General features: G+C 38.5%; 1 protein-coding gene across 7 annotated transcripts in view; it reads right to left on the reverse strand.

Moving 5' to 3' along the window:
• DTNB (dystrobrevin beta) overlaps positions 1-13180 on the reverse strand; it is a 356870-nt gene that overhangs the window by 231978 nt on the left and 111712 nt on the right. The window lies entirely within an intron of this gene.

The following is a 13180-nucleotide window of genomic DNA, read 5'->3' on the forward strand; positions in this document are numbered from 1 at the left end:
TGTCATGCCGGGGTGGGAGTGGGGATAAGCTCCCACTCTCTATAAAATGCTCTAATAGCGTGCATCTCAAATAGCCTCTGACAACCGAAGCCCAACTCCTGGCCTTCTTGTGGTAGAACTGTTTCCACTAACAGGAGAAGGGGTGAAGGCGAGTCACTGGTGCCTTAAAACCAGTCAGTTTGGGCAGGTGGGGCTTGTTAGCCTTGGTAGGCAACCCGCCTAGGGGAAGGAAACCCTGATTTTAAACCTCCGCTGCCTTGCGGCTATACCCATATATGGGAAAGGCTTTGGGAGTTAACCCTGAGGAAAAATCAGGAGTCGGAGTCCCTTAGGCAGTTGGATGTTGGACATCACATCCCTCTGACAACTCCTGCAGCGGCACTGGTACCAAACTATTGGCTCTGCCTCTCCTTTGCATCTACCAATGTCACGGAGAGGGAAAACCTGCTGCATGGGCAACAGCTTGTTTTCCATATTGATCTGCCCAGGCCAGCGCCCTGGAGAGGACACTCCGGCTATTCCTCATGGGGTAGATACAACACAGGATGCAGCAGTTATCAGTTACAAGCCACTTAGGAGCTGCGGCTCCTGTATCGGACTGCACAGCCACACTGTGGCCTGTGGCTCTTCAAGGCACTGATCCATGGTTGTCCGAGACTGGTGGAGGCCTATTACTAGTAGTAGTAGTAGTAGTGGTGGTGGTGGTTATCATTCTGCTGTTTCCATTAAGTCTAACTCTTTGGGGTTTTTTGGGGGGAGGTTGGTGAGGCAATTGAGGTTAAGTGACTTGCCCAGGGTCACACAGCTAGTAAGTATCAAATGTCAGAGGCCGGACTTGAACTCTGGTCCTCCTGACTCTAGGACCGGTGCTCTATCCACTGCGCCACCTAGCTGCCCCTTGTCTAACTCTTTGTAACCCCATTTGGGATTTTCTTGGCAAAGATACTGGAGGGATTTGCCATTTCCTTCTCCAGCTCATTTGAGAGATCAGGAAACTGAGTAAAACAGGGTTGATTGACTTGCCCATGGTCACATAGCTAATAAATGTCTGAGGTCAGATTTGAACTCTGGAAGAAGAATCTAGTCTCACACTCTACCCACTGTGCCAACTAGCTGATGTGTGTATGTATGTATGTGTGTTGACTTCTCCCTCCCCTCCCCGAAGTGCTATGCTTCTTAAGAAAAAAAAAATTTAAGAGAAAAAAAGTTCAACAAAACTGGCATATCAATTGAATCTGATAATATATACAATGCTCCACACCCATCATCTCCCACTTCAGAAAAGTAGTACTAGAAAGGTGTTTTCTCCTTTCTTCTTTTGGGGCAAGCTTGAATAACATAAATGCAAAGCATTCAGTCACTTTTTTATTAATGCTGTTCTTTCTACTTACACCATGGTTCTGCCCCACTTGGCCTTAGTTCTTACAAGTCCCCTCATGTTTCTCTGGAATCTTCATGCACACCATTTATTACTGTGCAATAATATTCCATTAAATTCAAGTACCAAACTTTGTTGATATATTTTCCAATAAATGGACACCTACTTTGTGTCACATTTTTTACTACCATGAAAAGTGACTCTACAAATATTCTGATGGATAGGGGAACTTCTTATCTTTGAGTTTCTGACAGACAGATCTCTAAATCAAAGGGTATGGATATTTTAGTCACTTTATTAGCATAATTTCAAATTGCCTAGTAGAATGGCTGAATTCATCAAAAAGTTCACTATTAGAGTGCTTGCTTTTCCATAACCTGAACAGGTGATTTTTTTTTTTTTTTGCGGGGCAATGGGGGTTAAGTGACTTGCCCAGGGTCACACAGCTAGTAAGTGTCAGGTGTCTGAGGCCGGATTTGAACTCAGGTACTCCTGAATCCAGGGCCAGTGCTTTATCCACTGTGCCACTTAGCCGCCCCCTGAACAGGTGATTTTTTAAAGAAGGCCAGGAATACTTGAGATGAAAGTAAAGGAAATAGCAGCAGAGAGAGCATTCTGAGTCATCCGAATGTAATCTGCAGACACCTCTCCTCTAGCAATTCAGGCACGCATGCTTTGATGTACCAGAAGAGCTGGAGAGAGCCAAACATTCTGGAAACAAAAAGGGAAGGTCAAACCGGGGGGTGGGCTAGGGGAGAAGGAATGCTAGAGAGAAAGTCAGGGAAGAGATGCAATGGAGAGCAAGTCCAAATGTCCTATTCACCCAGTTGCTGTGAAAAGGGGATAATGACTAATGGGGATAGTTTGATCAAGCAAGGGTTTTTTTAAGGTTCGGGAGAGATGGAAACATTTGTAGGCAGCAGGAATGGAGCCATTAAATAGGGGGAGATTAAAGATAAAAGAACAGGAATGAAAATGGGGGCTAATCGTTAGAGAAGATGATGAGGAATGGGATCAAGGTGGCATATAGAATGGTCAGCCTTGATAAAGAGAAAGGAAACCTCTTCATCTAAGACGGGAGAGAAGAAATAAATAGTGTAATCAGATGTCTGACTGATGTGGGAGAGAAGTAGTTATGGAAAATAACTTCAATTTTTTCTAGTGGTGTAGGAGGCAAAGTCCTTATCAGAAAGGATGGAGAAAGTAGTGAGACTGGAGGCTTGAAGGGAGCCAAAAATGTTTGTAACAACAGCTCTAAAGAGTGGGACAGCATACTGATTAGGGAAGAGTAGAATGATTTACTTACTGCAGTGAGGAGTCAGTTGAGATTAGATAATATAAATTAATAGTGAACCCAACTGGCACAGCTTCATGATTTCCTCCAGCTCCTGATAGCTGTATGTGAAAAGGAGTAAAGAAGGTTGGTGAAGAGAGTAATCCAGGGCTAGGGTTTGGTAAGTTGTGTTAAGTGATAGTACAAGAGCACAAGGGATGTAAGAGTAGAAGATAGTTGAGTTGGTTCAACAAGAAGTCAAGATAGAGAATGGAAAGAGTAACTAGTAGAAGAGTAATAGATAAAGTTGAGTTGGTTCAACAAGGAGAGTTATGGGTACAGGGCCAATGGCCTGGGAAAGAATCAAAGGACTGAAAGAATGGAGGTCATGGTAAGGATGAAAAATAGGGTTAGCAGTCATCAGGCACAGGTAAAGATGGAATGCTGAAAAAATATCAGATTAAAGAATTTTGGATTTCATGAAACTGAAGTGGAAAAACTGTGTAGGTGATGGCAAAATGAAGTGTTTGACCACCCCTCTGTGTAGTTCAGGCAACACAGGAGTTCCTTAAAATTGAGTAGATTAAAGAACTTGGAATATAGGATATTTGAGGGAGTAACAATACATATGTTTAAGTTCCCTAGTATGAGGGCAAAAAATGGAGAAGAAGGAACATGAGTACTGACCTCACTGAGAAAGGAAGGAGAATACTGATTAATAAGAAACACCAGGATCTGGATTGAATGGTAAATTTGGACAGCATGAACCTCTAAGGAGAGGTTACTGGATGATGAGTCAGAAAAGAACAATGGGAAGCAAGGACAAGTCAGTCTGAGGCTTTGAGAGAAAATATAGTCAGTACTGGAGAGAGTAGAGAGGGAAGCAGTGTCAGCAGAAGGGTCCTAGGAGTGCTAACTAGTCAATGACAGTGAGAAAGATTTAAGATGAAAAAAGTTGGTTAAACCTGAAGCAGGCATTCAAGAGAAGAAAATCGGGGGAGGCTAGGTGGCACAGTGGATAAAGCACTAGCGCTGGATTCAGGAGTACCTGAGTTCAAATCTGACCTTAGACACTTGACACTTACTAGCTGTGTGACCCTGGGCAAGTCACTTAACCCCCATTGCCCCACACAAAAAAGAGAGAAGAAAATGAAAGGGGTCCATAGATCTGAAGTAAGATATTAGGAATATAGGATTGAGGTGGATAGGAATAAAAGAGCAAACAGTTGGGGATTGAGTAAGTACATCAGTAGCTTGGATACGAAGAATACAAGGGGATAGAAGTATGCTAACTATTGAGGAATAAATCCAGGCAAAGCAACAGTGGTTGGAGTTGTTGTTTGTCCTTCATTCTTGAAAAGAACCATGACTTTAGGAGGTGATATCATGATTTGCAGTGAATTGGATTTAAGTGAGGTGAGGTTGTGCAAAGTCGCCAGCCTCACTCTCTCCTGAAAGTCATCTGATTCCAGTAGCAAAATATATATCAGGATGACTGGAGATGGCCCCAGATGTTTGAGGCAACTGGGGTTAAGTGACTTGCCCAGGGTCACACAGCTAGTGAGTGTCAAGTGTCTGAGGCCCGATTTGAACTCAAGTCCTCCTGACTCCAAGGCCAGTGCTTTATCCACTGTACCACCTAGCTGCCCCCAGTGGTTGGAGAGTAGTCCCTTGAAGGAAACATGTCTGAGATCCTCCACTGAGGTCAACCTTGCGGCAGGTAGTGATATTGTGTGTTACAGACTCAGGAAGCCAGACTCACAGCAGCCAGAAGCAAGAAGTTTGGAAGCTTAATTAGGAGGCAATGGTGTCTTGCTTGTCTTAAAGAAGGCCCAGGGGATAAGAAGTAGAAACTATAATACCTTTGGACAGGCCCAGATTGGAAAAAGTCCAGGAGGCCCCAGAAACTAGAGGCATGAAACAGAAGTCTTGTCCCCAGCAGGCAACTAGATGTTTGAAATCAAATGCAAAACTCTTGTGCTTGACATTTAAATAACTTTAGAACCTCAGAATTAAATATATACCCATGTTTTTTGGTATTTAAATCTCTTCACCATCTTACCCATTCTTTCAGTTTTCTTACATGGTAATGCCCTCCACATAAATCTATGATCTAGCTGTGCTGGCATGCTGGTGGTATCTGCACAGGTGACACATCATCTCCCATCTGTATGTGTGCCTTTGCATTGGTTGTCCACCAGTCCTGGGAATGCTCTTCCTCTTCACCTGTATCTCTTGAAATCCCTGATTTCCTTCAAGCCTCTGTACAAGCACCAACTTTCTGGTGCAAGCCTTTCTCTAACTGCTTTGTATTCATTTGTATATATTATGGAAAAATATACACATCTCCCTGTCAAAATGTAAACTCCTTGAGGACAGAAACTGTGCCACTTTTGTCTTTGAATTCTCACAGTACGCATAGATCACTTAAAAAAAATTTTTAATTACAAATACACAACAAGTACTCAGTGGTTATTCAGCCCCTTCCCATTACTTAAATATATATTTTTTTCTAAGGTTCTTTCTCTTGACTTCCATGTTTATAAAGGATGGGCCAAAAGTCATAAAGGGGTCCAATGTTTTAATAACATTTTGAAAATTATTTTTTATTTTTCACCATTTACAAGATTTGATTTTTCATATGTGATGTAAATTCATTTCCTATATATGCTATATATAATGCTATGGTATTGTAAGTTAAAATGAAAAAAATAAAAGAATTAAATATTAATGACTTTTGGCCTACCCTGCACTTAAAATTTTTGGTTCGGGTTTGGTCTTTTCATTAGGTATGTTTCAAAATCTTCTATCTTACTCAAGGCCCATAGCTACCCTCACTCCATGAGATTATACTCCCAATTGAAGGTCAAGTTTTTCCTGTTTGTTTTTTTTGAATATCATATTTCAAGGTTTTCTTTTCTTTAACATAGTTGTACAGCACAGTCTTAAATGATCCTAACTCAGATTTTAATGCTCCCAACGGGCCTGCTGCAAGGCCTCTCTGGAAGTTAAGTTGCTTAGCCATTTCTCAATTAGTGGACACCCCCTTAGATTCTAGGGATTTTTTTTCCTTATTAATCCCCTCTTCTGGATCAGGAAGTTTGCTTTACTTGCTGCCATTCTTCCTCCAGCATTTCTTCTATTTTCATTTCCTCTCCCTGATTCTTTTTTGTTTCCCCTGTTGAGTTTGATACATTTCTTCACCAAACTGTGTGCACGTTCGATTCTCCTTTGTCTATTTTAGGTAAGAATGAGGTTCATCTGATGTCTGTTCCACCCACCCCTTCCTCCATGATTGTATACTTCTTATGCACCCCAATTATGAGAATTAATCATTTCACACTTTTCTTCCTTTCTATACTTGCACATTCCTTTTGCACTACTTTCACTTTTCCATCTTAAAATCCTCAAATAACAATCTAGCTCACCCAGGACCTCTGTTTTTCCTATTTATTTAACTCCCTCAATATACTTTGAAGACATTAAGGTCCAGAAGGAACATGTGTTTCTCCTCCTACTAAAATATTAACACTACATCATTAGCCCCTTAAAACTGTTCAAATAAATGTATCTTTCTAGAGTTCTCTTTATTCATGATTACATTCCAATTTCTACATAGATCCAGTTTTTTCATCAGGAACTCTTTAAATTCCTGTTATATCAACAATCCATTTTTTTCCAATGTAGGAGTATACCTAAAATTGCAGGGTAGCAAATTCTTGGTTGTAAGCCTGTATTATTTGCCTTTCAAAATATTGTATTGAAAGATCTTCTTTATAATAGAAGCCCATTTATAGCAGAAGTCTTGTGTGATCCTTGCTGATGGTCCTTGCTACTTAATCTGCTTCTTTTTGGATGCTTGCAATATTTTCTTTGGAAAAGAATGTTCTGAATTTTGGCCATGAAATTCCAAGAACTTTTCATTTTGGGGTTCTTTTATGAGGTGATCAGTTGAATCTACCTTCATTTTGCCTTCTGATTCTAACAGATCTGGGCAGTTTCCATTTAAATACAAAGTTCAAATGCAGGTCTTCTTAACTTCAGGTCCAATACCCTATTCATCGGACCACCTATTTATCACTCTGCTGTTGTATTTTTACTGACCCAATTTTACTTCTCTGGGTACCTAGGTGGCACAACGGATAGAGTACTGGACCTAAAGTCAGGAAGACCTAAATTCAAATCTGGCCTCAGACATTAGTTGTGTGGCCCTGGGCAAGTCACCTAACCCTCTTTGCCTCAGTTTCTTCATCTGTAAAATGAGCTGGAGAAGGAAATGGCAAACCACTCCAGTATCTTTGCCAAGAAAAGCCCAAACGGGGTCACTAAGAGTCAGACACAACTGAAAACAACTAAACAACAATTTTACTTCTCACAAAATTTTTTAGTTAACCCAGACATGGATCTTTTCCTTTTGTCCCTTTGTGGATAGTATGAGTGTGTAGTGAAATACCTTGAACAATTCTAGCCAAAAAGAAGGAAAATGACTAGGAAACTTTCTTCCTAGTTCAGGGCTGGGGTCCCAATTGCTGGCCCATTGTTAGAGATTATCTCTCTGTCAGGGAATATATTTCACCAGGCATTTATTCTGTATTTATGTTTAAAAAAATAAAAACAAGAACAAAAAACAAAGTTCTAAGGTTAAAGAGTATCAGGGGTGTCCTGATCTGCATTGGTAGACAGACATGTAAAGGGAGCTGTGAACCCCAAACTCAGAGAAGGCAATGTGCACTACCTATTGCCAACACACATGAAAGAGGCTGGGGAACTTGCTTTCAGAAATGTGTGATGATTTGCAATAGAAAGGTCCAACTTCCTAATCTAGAACATGTATAGGTATTGCCTTGCTGAGGCCAAACTAACCAGATAATTTGCCCCTTTTCCTTCCCTGATGGCAAGGATGCTACAGTGAGCATCCTCCAGGTGAGAGAATGGACTTGTTCCCTCTTTCACTAAAAGATAAGGAGGCCGAGAGTGCCTTCCTCTATACCCAGTCCAACATGTAGTCAGGGAATAGGTCCTCTATTCTTTGCCTCTTTGTGTTGGTTCTTTCTTGCTTTTAGGGAAAGAGGTATTAGTGATGGTTATGACCTTGTGAGTTTCAAAATGTCAGAAGAGGGACCTCAAGTTAAGGCACTGGAATTCATGCTAGAGTCCAGGTGGGCAGGAGCAAGGGTCCCCTAGCAACGGCTGAAGCACTATTTCATGCAGCTGCCATGCTGCAAAGGGAAGGGAGCCTGGTGAGATGAGTGCTTTGATAGCAAATGTTTTATATGTAGGAGCCTATTCTTCCCAGTAACTAAGGTTGATAGATGGGAAGCACCCCCCCCACACAAACACAGACACATACACACAATCAATAGAGGCTTATTTTCTTCTTCTTTTGGACATGGCTAATGTAGAAGTTTGTTTTGCATGACTATACATTTTCATAATGGATCTTGTTTTTCTTCCCTTCTCAGTGAAAGCCCCTCAAGGGGAAGAAGGGGAAAGAGAGAGATTTTGGGATTGAAAATGAAATTAAGGGGCAGCTAGGTGGTGCAGTGGATAGAGCACCAGCCCTGGAGTCAGGAGTACCTGAGTTCAAATCTAGCCTCAGACACTTAACACTTACTAGCTGTGTGACCCTGGGTAAGTCACTTAACCCCAACTGCCTCACTAAAAAAAAATTTAATTAAATTACAAATAATTTTTTAAAAAACTAATTGATGTTACCTGGGTCAACATAAATGGGGCTCTAATCACTGATAACTGATTTGGAGAACACTCCCCAGTTCAAGAGAAGGTTTATGCTATTGCTCTTCCTATATCTTCTCAGCAAATATCCCTCTGTGAAAGTTCAATGATGTTAACTGGTTAAATGTAATTCCAGTCACTGGTGATTAATATTGGGGAAAACACACAACAAATGCGGGCTTGAGCTGACAGCATTAGAAAATTGCCTTGATCCCTTAAGTGTACCCGTAGAATCCAAAGAAGGAGGGGTAGATTTGCTCCAGGATGGAGGAGTGGGGTATGGTTGGACTCATCAGTATGAGTAAATTGGAATGAGGATATTTAGAGTCTATAAGGGCAGCAGCTAGATAAATAAAACATTTATTAAGTACTTAGTATAGATCAGGCTCTGGCTAAGCCCTAAGGATACAAATATAAGCAAATAAGACTGTCTTTATTCTAATAGAACTTACATTCTAATGAGGGAAGGTAAAAAATAAAGGAGAACTGGTAGGTTTTTTCCCCAAGACATCCTCAAAAAGAGAAAAAGACCTATTTGTACAAAAATATTTATCGTCTCTCTTTTTATGGAGACTTAGAATTGGAAGTCAAAGGAATGCCTATCAAATGGGGAATGGCTAAACAAGCTGTTATGATGGTGATGGAATATTATGCTTTAAGAAATGACAAGCAGGATGATTTCAGAAAGGCCTAGAAGGACTTGTATGAACTGATGTATAGTGAAGTGAGCAGAACCAAGAGAACACTGTGCACAGAGACAGCAATATTGTTTGATGAAGAGCTGTGAATGACAACTATTCTCAGCAATACAATGATCCAAGACAATCCCAAAGGACTCATGATGAACCATACTATCCACCTACAAAGAAAGAACTGGTATTGATTAAAAACAGACTGAAGCATGCTATTTTCCCACTTTCTTCCAATTTTTTCTTTTATTCAAATTTTCTTGTACAAAATGACTAATATTGTAATATTTTACATAATTGCACAAGTATAACCCATATCTGATTGTTTATCACCTCAGGGAGGGGAGGGAGGGAAGGAGGGATAAAATTTGGAACTCAAAACTATAAATAAAAATGTCTATTATTTTAAAAATTAAAAAATAAAGGAGAGCAGAGGGTTGGGGGGGGGAGGATGGGAAGAGAAGCAGGGCAAGAAAGCTAATGAGAAAACAGAAGAAAACTGCAGTGAGTCAGAGTGAATGAGATAAAGGTACAGTTTTCTTCAGGGTAGTAAGGTGGCTGGTCTTACTTCACCAGGCAATTTTCCTAAACAAATGAAATCATAGAACCCATGGTTCCCACCTCTTACCCCCAATTCTTACTGCTAACATTTCTAAGACTATGTCAGATAGGAAAAGCAAGTATAGAGGGTATTATATAATATCTCTTTTTACTGGAATATGAGTGTTTCTCTGTTGAATTAGTAGTTTCTATAATATACTTTTTTTTTTAATGAGGCAATTGGGGTTAAGTGACTTGCCCAGGGTCACACAGCTAGTAAGTGTTAAGTGTCTGAGGCCAGATTTGAACTCAGGTACTCCTGACTCCAGGGCCATGCTCTATCCACTGCGCCACCTAGCTGCCCCTATATGACATACTTTTAATCATGGTAAAGAAAAAAGCCTTCCATTCCTATTTTAAATGTATAACAAATAAATGCTATATAATTGTTTACCTTTTATTCTGTCTTGTTATGAATGCTGGGGACTGTTTTCCTCATAATAAATCATTCCTTTTTGGTCATTATAGTGGGTTTTGGTGTTTTTTTTTTTTTGGAAACGTACAACCATGTTCTATTTAATATTTTGGTGGAGATTTACCTCAATGACATTGGTCTATAATTTCCTCTTACTTTGTCTTTGTCTGGTTTTGGTATCAATAATATATTTGCCTCATAAAAGGAACTGAATAGCCTATCATTTTTCTCTATATTCTAAAATAGTCCAGCATTTATTTGTAAATCCATATAAATCTAGTATTTCTTCATAAGTCTTAAAAATTTCTCTGAGATAGATCTATTTAGGCTATAAACTTCCTCTTTTTGCATTTTAGTATTTTATATTTTTATGAATAATTCTCCATTTAAATTGAGAATCCCAAAGTGATTAGCATAGAGATGGATCTTTTCTGATTACTGACTTAAGTTCTTTTGACTTTGCTGTGATGACTCATTGTTGATTATTAATTTCAATGATTGGCATAACTGTGTATCTTACATTATATGTCATCCAGTCCAACTCAAATCTGGAAGTGAATCTCTCCTACATTTTGGAAAAGTGGTCACCAAGTCTTTGCCATAAAATAACATATGACCACCATACTTTTTCAGTCATTTAAAACAAATACTATATAATAAAAATGATGACAATGAAGATACTACATATCAGACTGAGGAATCAAGTCATAAAACAGTCATCCAGCAAAAAGATAATTAATTCAAATGTATTTTTGATTCACCTCTTAGATTCACCATTCCAATTGTTTCCTTATCTTCAGTTGTTTTCATCTATGTTCTGATCTTGATTACTTCTCTTTTAAAATGGCATGTAATTATTAATTCTTTATTTTAGGCTGATAAAAAGCAGACTCACCTGATTAATTTTCTCAGTCTTAATAAGGAATTTAACACTATAGTCTTGCCTTTGAGTATTCCAATACTAATATTTTTATATCTAGTATCTTTACTTTCCCTTATCATATATAATCTATTATCTTTGTAATTCCACAAACCTATACTTTTTCTGTATTATATAATAGTCCCTTTTTTCATCATGATTGATAAATACAATATATAAAATCTTAGACAGTTATAGCCAATATGAACGAAATCACAAATCCAATGCCCTTAAGAAAAAACAAAACTAAGGATTGGGAGAGAATATGTGAGAATGAAAAAGGAAGTAGAATGACAAAAAGAAATGTGGAAAATATCTGCAAAGATCTTTCTAACTTTTCATCAAAAAACAGTAGAGCCACCACATTTGGTCTCAACAATCACAGTCTCAAATGTGTTTAAGAGGAGTAGAAATAGAACTAGAGAGAACAAAGACTGGAAAAAACATGTGAATTAAATCAAGTATACAGAAGGATAGATGTATGTGAGAGGTGACAATTGAGTACTGGGGAATCAATTTATAAAATGAGGAAGATAACAGAGATGCAAGAAAAAAAATCAGACTATATTATGGCCAACCTATATGTCCTTTTTTTCATTCTCTTGAAGCTTCCAATGGCACCCACTCCTACTCACTAATTCTTTTACTGAAATTTATTTATTTTAATTTTTCTCAACTACATGTAAAGATTTTTTTGAGTTCCAAATTTTTCTCCCACCCTCCCTTCCCTCCCCCCTCCTGAAATCAGTAAGCAATTTCATACAGGTTATACATTAAAATCATGTCATACATATTTCCACATTAATCAAAACAAAAGGAAAAAACACAAGAAAAATAAACAAGAACATTAACAAAAAAGCAACAACAAAAATGAAAATAGTATGCTTCAGTCTGCATTCAGACTCCATAGTTCTTTTTCTGAACATGGAGAGCATTTTCCACCATAAGTCTTTTGGCATTGTCATGGATCACTGCATTGCTGAGAAGAGCCAAGTCCATCACAGTTGGTCATCACAAAATGTTGTTGATACTGTGTACAATGTTCTCTTGGTTCTGTTTATTTCACTCAACATCAATCCATGTAAGTCTTTCCAGGTTTTCCTGAAATCCATCTACTCATCATTTCTTACAGCACAATAGTATTTCATTACATTCATATATCACAACTTCTTCAGCCTTTCCCCAATTGATAGACATCCCCTCAATTTCCAATTCTTTATTACCACAAAGAGAGCTGCTATAGTTTTTCCTTTTCCATGATCTCTTTGGGATACAGACCTAGTAGTGGTATTGCTGGGTCAAAGGGTATGCACAGTTTTTAAAGCCTTTTGGGCATGGTTCCAAATTGCTCTCCAGAATGGTTGAATCAGTTCACAGTTCTAACAACAGTGCATTAGTATTCAAATTTTCCCACATCTTCAACATTTATCATTCTCTTTTTTTTTGTCATATTAGCCAATTGGATAGGAGTGAGATGGTATGTCAGAATCGTTTTAATTTGCAATTCTCTAATCAGTAGTGATTGAGAACTTTCATATGGCTGTAAATAGTTTTAATTTCATCATCTGAAAACTGCCTGTTCTTATCCTTTGACCATTTCTCAATCAGGGAATGACTTGTATTCTTATATATTTGATTCAGTTCTCTATATATTTTGGATATGAGGGCTTTATCTGAAACACTATAAAAATTGTTTCCTAGCTTTTTGTTTACCTTCTAATCTTGTTTGCATTGGCTTTGTTTGTGTAAAAACTGTTTAATTTAGTGTAGTCAAAATGATCCACTCTGCATTTCATAATGTTCTCTATCTCATCTTTGGTCATAAATTCTTCTCCTCTCCACAGTTCTGAGAAGTAAACTATTCCTTCCTTTTCTAATTTACCTATGGTATCACCCTTTATGTCTAGATCTTGTACCCATTTTGACTTTACTTTAGTGTATGGTGTAAGATGTTGGTCTATGCCTAGTTTCTACCATACCATTTTCCAATTTTCCCAGCAGTTTTTGTCAAATAGTGAGTTCTTGTCCTGGAGGCTAGAATCTTTGGGTTTATCCTACTCACCGATTCTTTTGAGAACCTTACTTAATAGAACACAAAAAAACTTAGGTCATTCAAATGAGAGGAAAATTCTCCCCTCTTCCTTCTCTTGTATCACTCAGATATCTTCCT

Source organism: Dromiciops gliroides, chromosome 2, assembly GCF_019393635.1.
Source record: "Dromiciops gliroides isolate mDroGli1 chromosome 2, mDroGli1.pri, whole genome shotgun sequence".
Taxonomy (NCBI): Eukaryota; Metazoa; Chordata; class Mammalia; order Microbiotheria; family Microbiotheriidae; genus Dromiciops; species Dromiciops gliroides.